Source organism: Strongylocentrotus purpuratus, unplaced genomic scaffold, assembly GCF_000002235.5.
Source record: "Strongylocentrotus purpuratus isolate Spur 01 unplaced genomic scaffold, Spur_5.0 spur5_scaffold_12, whole genome shotgun sequence".
Lineage (NCBI taxonomy): Eukaryota > Metazoa > Echinodermata > Echinoidea > Camarodonta > Strongylocentrotidae > Strongylocentrotus > Strongylocentrotus purpuratus.
Window position 1 is genome coordinate 11,844,532 of NW_022145597.1, and position 6,203 is coordinate 11,850,734.

The following is a 6,203-nucleotide window of genomic DNA, read 5'->3' on the forward strand; positions in this document are numbered from 1 at the left end:
TCAGAATACCTAATATGAAGGAGAAATTTCCTAAATTTCACACGAACTTTTGGAAGCTACAAAGTCTGTATCATTACACACTTTTCAAGGTTCTTAAAACATACCCCGGATGGAGTAGCGTAAGGACACATCGAAATAAAAAAAACAAGGGGTTGGTGGCACAATCGGTTCATTTCATAATTATATTATAGTTACTATCAGAAGATTCTTCAAACGCTTTATATCTATGGGGAATGTAAAGCTTAATATCAACGATAATGAATTTCGTGTCAAAATTACCGGATTTCGGAGTTTTTATCAATTGAAAATAGATCATAGACAACTACCTGGTATTTTAATAGTTTAACTTTTATATTTACATATATTATTTAATGCAAGAATATTGCTGTTGCAGTTATAAGTACTCTCTGTTTTTATCTTTCTACACAATCATACCCTTACTGATTATGCCTTTAAGAACGTTGCTTCCTCATGTCGTACAATCAGAATAGGAATTCCTATGACAAGAAAATGTTTTAGTATTTGTTAACCCGTTGACTACTGAATTATCTTATTCCCATATGGCTTTACACATGGACCACCAGGTTCCAGTAAGCAATGGGTTAACTGGAGGCTTGTCCAATGAGGCTAGCAAATGTGATATTCATGACTTTAGTGAACCTGATGAATATCTTTATTCGTTACTAATTCTTCCTCTTGCTCCTTAATTTGACCTTTTGTACTCCCCAAGAGAGTTTGATTCTTACAATTTTCTACCCTCACTTTTATAAATACTCCTACACATCTACGCCCTTCGTAGTGCCATATAATGTTATCAGTAGTATTGTAGAGTGCATGAATTATTCTCCATTTTAGGGGGCGGTTGCATAAAATCTCTTTTAATTTGTTTTTCTTTTTGATTTTATTTCTGAATTTGTCAACAATAGAAATTGATATACAAACCAAGTCCATATACGTTATTAATTTTTTTTTTTAAATACATAATTATTTAATCGTATTGGCCTAATATAAATATATTAAATACCTTTCGAAAAAGAAAAAAGCAGGAGATCACCTAAAGCTAGAGCTTGAACGTGATGGCGGCCTCAGGAAAGGAACCTATATGGGCGACGAAACCTATACCACATAGTATAATCAGAAATAAAGTCGTCATAACGGCCACGTAATTGAAGTACATTTTTTGTCTCTTCAGGCATAACATATAAGATGCGTTAAATGTGTAAATGTGTATATTTTGTAAATGTATGTCTTTTGTGAAACTTTAAAAAAAAAATCTTTATATATGTACATGCGTAAGTGTTTGTGCGAGTGCTTATTACATTATGAATTGTAAGCTGATAATAATTTACGCTTCATGGCAGCCATGACAGAATTTATCGTAGTACATGATTTAACATTTGGAGACTATTCCATAAGCCAGGGCCATAGTGTCGGAAATCTTTATGCACAATTAGCAATTGGGGGTTTATAAAAATGACAGTTCTGAGTGTTTCGTGTCGGATAAGGGTGGATTGTGTTGTTTAGAATAAACAGGTTGTGGAATGCCGGACGAAGTAGGCTATTGGATTATTTGAACATAAACATTGTAACCTGCAAAATATTGATATTACAAAAAATGTTAACTGCTTGCAGCTTCTGAATGGGTAAAAAAACGAAACTGTTTTAGTGAATTCTTTAATCATTTTACAAATATAATTTCTACACTTTTAGATACAAATCTGTTGATATAATTTAGATCGGCATTCCACGTTAGACATTCATCAATAATCACTCCTTAAACCTAAAGTTACGCTCTTGTTCTAAGGGTAAGTTATCAATCAAAAAGCTAATTGTCATATTTGCAGTTCTGTATGCATTAGGGTGGTTGAAGTGTATCAAATGAGTTTTGTTTATACTAAGAGGTAACTTATTGCTCTTAAACTATGTGGACGCTTTTGGTAACTCCAAATCAAAGGTTTTCATTTGTATTTCAATGTTCTTGTGTGAGTAAAAAAGAATATGTATGTCGTATAGCAAAGAGGAGTAATGACATAACATATGATGCGTTCGTTATATCGTTTACATACAAAAGAAAAAGAAGTGGTCCCAGAGCGAAGCCTTGAGGGACACCATACCTATTCGGTAAAAGACTAGAGTCAGTATCATCACATAAAACATATCGATGTCTGTTCGACAAGTAGTCTTTCAACCAAGATAGAGTTTGCCCTCCAATTCCATAATTATGTATCGTATGTTTTTGTATAAATATAGCATGGTTGAGCGTATATTCGTATTACTTGTTCTTATTTGCCATTGCACTGGTAATTCAGTCGTTTGTTTGTACAAGACCTAAATTTGTATAGTGGTTATTTTCTAAACCCGTATTTGTTTGGATTCAAAAATTTGTTATTAATAAAAAAATCATGCAACCTATTGTTAAAAAAAGAAAAAAAAAATCAAGAATTGTTGATATACTTCAAATTATAGATATTGGGCGATAATAGCTTATTTAATGTTTTATTTAAGATATGGACATACTCCTGTTGAAATCGATACGTGTGCGAACTAATGGGGGGTAGAATGAAGTATAAGATTTGTTTAAGAAGCGTGGTGCCAATCCTAGCATGCCCTTGTGATTATATAATATTGTTTATTGCAATGACGATCTTCGACATTGCCTTGTTTTCGTTCGCGTTCTTCCAAATTAATATTCTTCTTCTTCCCAGGAAATCGCATTCGTTTTGCACGTAGTGTTTGTTATTCCTAGTTAGGTGCTTTCCTCATGTCCATTTCCGTTCAAATGTCGTAGGCATGGTCTCTAGCATCTCATCAAGGTCACCTACCTTTTCGATTTTCGAAATCACTCATGCATAACCATCCAGGCGCCATTTTGTCCGTTTCTGGTCCATTTTTAGGCCTTTCTTTCTTCCTTCCCTTCTCCACTATTCTAGATCCTACAAACTTCTAATGAATTCCTCTAGATAGTCTAGAAGATGTTCTTTCATCTGCGACGAATAACCTGCCCTTCAAAATGCCATCTTCGTACTCAAAATTCAAATCCGAAACCGACTCCATCAAAAATCTCTCAAATTCTTGAAAAATTGACCCGTATAAATCTAAAACTGCCATTACTTTATCATATAAATTTCGTTTTAATCACGGAAGAGGTTTACGGTACACCATGTGTAAAGTCCTCGAGGGACTGAGGAAAGTGGATAGAAAATAGAAGTGAGATGGAAAGGCGAGAAAGTGGAGGTTGGAAGGAAGAGTATCTTTCGGAAGTGAGTATAGTCCTGAAAAGGACTGTAAACCAGAAAGTTGTAGGAGGGATGAGAGGTTTGAGTAGAAGACTGGATTGAGTTGGAGAGTTGAGTAGGCGAGTAGAGTTGCAGAGGAGGAGCAGGAGAGTAGACTCGACGTTTCGGACAGGTTGACTGTCCGTCTTCAGGAGTGAGTGTTCGCTAGGCGTGCGGCGGTTCTTATGGCGTGGATGCGGACTTGGGGGAAAGCACTGGGCCGGCGGGCTCGGCAGGTTGGCAGGCAGCTGTCGGACTACTCAAACCTATGGTGGCCCTGAAGGGACATCGCGAATAGACTAAATCGTGAAAAATATGCGATAAAATTCACGATATCGTCAATTTAAATAAGAGAGAGAAGGGAAAGGGAAAGAAAATATAAAAGGAAAGAAAGAAGAGGAATAAGAAGGAAAGAGGGAAACGGGGGAAGGGCGAAGGGCTCTTGCCTCCTCCCTCCCCACCCCCGCCAAAAAAATAAATAAGAGATAGAGAGAGAAGGGAAAGGGAAAGGGAAAGAGAATAAAAAAGGAAAGGAAGAAGAATAAGAAGAAAAGAGGGGCTCTTGCCTCCTCCCTCCCCCCCCCGCGCCAACAAATAAATAGGAGAGAGAGAGAGAGAGAGATAGAGAGAAGGGAAAGGGAAAGGGAAAGGAAATATTAAAGGAAAGAAAGAAGAGGAATAAGAAGGAAAGAGGGAAACGGGGGAAGGGCGAAGGGCTCTTGCCTCCTCCCTCCCCACCCCCGCCAAAAAAATAAATAAGAGATAGAGAGAGAAGGGAAAGGGAAAGGGAAAGAGAATAAAAAAGGAAAGGAAGAAGAATAAGAAAAGAGGGGCTCTTGCCTCCTCCCCCCCCCCCCCGCGCCAACAAATAAATAGGAGAGAGAGAGAGAGAGATAGAGAGAGAAGGGAAAGGGAAAGGGAAAGAAAATATAAAAGGAAAGAAAGAAGAAGAAGACGGAAAGAGGGAAACGGGGGAAGGGCGAAAGGCTCTTACCTCCCCCTCCCCCCTCCCGCCATAAAGGGAAAGAGAAGGGAGAGGGAAAGAAAATATAAAAGGAAAGAAAGAAGAGGAAAAAGAATAAGAAAAGAGGGAAACAGGGGCGAAGGGCTCTTGCCTTCTTTCTTTTCTTTCTTTTCCTTTCTTTCCTATTCTCCCTCTTTTTCGTTTTTCTCTTTCTTTCTTCTCTTTCCCTTTCCTTCTCTCTCTCTCTCTTATTTATTTTTTGGCGGGGGGCGGGGGACGAGGCAAAAGCCCTTTGCCCCCGTTTCCCTCTTTTCTTCTTCTTCCTCTTCTTTCTTTCCTTTTATCTTCTCTTTCCCTTTCCCTTTCCCTTCTCTCTCTCTCTCTGATTTATTTTTTGGCGGGGGGGGGGAGGGGGGGGGGGCAAGAGTCCTTCGCCCTTCCCCCGTTTTCCTCTTTTCTTCTTCTTCCTCTTCTTTCTTTCCTTTTATCTTCTCTTTCCCTTTCCCTTTCCCTTCTCTCTCTCTCTTTGATTTATTTTTTGGCGGGGAGGGGGGGGGGGGGGGGAGTGACGAGGAGGCAAGAGCCCTTCGCCCCCACCCCAGTTTCCCTCTTTTCTTCTTATTATTCTTTCTTTCCTTTTATCTTCTCTTTCCCTTTCCCTTTTTTCCTTCTCTCTGTCTCCCCCAGCTAGGGCGCCCGTCAGGAGAGTACACGATAGAGTACACGATAGAGTACACGATAAAATTGACGATATCGTGAACTTTATATCGTGAATCACGATAAAATTCACGATATCGTCAATTTCATCGTGAAAAGTTCACGATAAAGTTCACGATATCGTCAATTTCGTGAATTTCTTCGTGAAAAATATGCGATAAAATTGACGATATCGTGAATTTTATCGCATATTTTTCACGATTTAGTCTATTCGCGATGTCCCTTCAGGGCCACCATACAAACCTCTCATCCCTCCTACAACTTTCTGGTTTACAGTCCTTTTCAGGACTATACTCACTTCCGAAAGATACTCTTCCTTCCAACCTCCACTTTCTCGCCTTTCCATCTCACTTCTATTTTCTATCCACTTTCCTCAGTCCCTCGAGGACTTTACACATGGTGTACCGTAAACCTCTTCCGTGATTATTCATACCACCATGCAAACCTTCAAACATCATCAAATTTCGTTTTGTTTTTAAATCTCACCGTATCCTTATCTCATAATTGCACATAGCCATGCCAAATTTCATGCTCCAATGGCTATGCAAAACATAAATAGCGCCCTCTAAAGTTCTGGGAATTGGCTTTCTTTCTGTGGCCGTATCTTCATTATGGCTTGGCAGACCCGTACCCTTTTTTGGATTTAGATACCCGAAGATATCCCCTTTCAAGCCATATACGAAATTATATACCCTATCTTTGACCAAATTGAGAAAATTACTCTCCAAATTCGCCATTTTCAAGAAAATTGCGAAATAACTTCAACATGCTCTGAAATTGCGATCATTATACCTACAACAATGAAACTTAGCAGACACATGTAGCAATATACGTGACAACTGACTGCCAAGTTCGGTAAATGTCAATGACCTCAGCGCAAAGTTATCGGTAAAAATGATGAATTTACTATGCATTACGTAATAGCGTGTTAATTGCGTGCAGTACATTGCGCGCAGATGACAATGGTGTCAAACTGACCGCAATGAAGTGCCCTTTCGGATGATACCAAGTATGATATATGTTCACACACAAAATTGTGAGCTAATCGCATTTTAGACACAATATTATACTGTTTATAATTATGTTAGTATAGACGACCGTTAGTGCCAGATCGCCCGTCATTGCACGCAAATCGTTGTGCCACGATTGCAGGTCTAGTTTCTGTTGAGTTCGTTGTGTTAAAGAATACAGATTTTTTCAAAAGAACTTTTGTAGTATTAATTTGTTCTGCCAGGTGTGGGCTAATA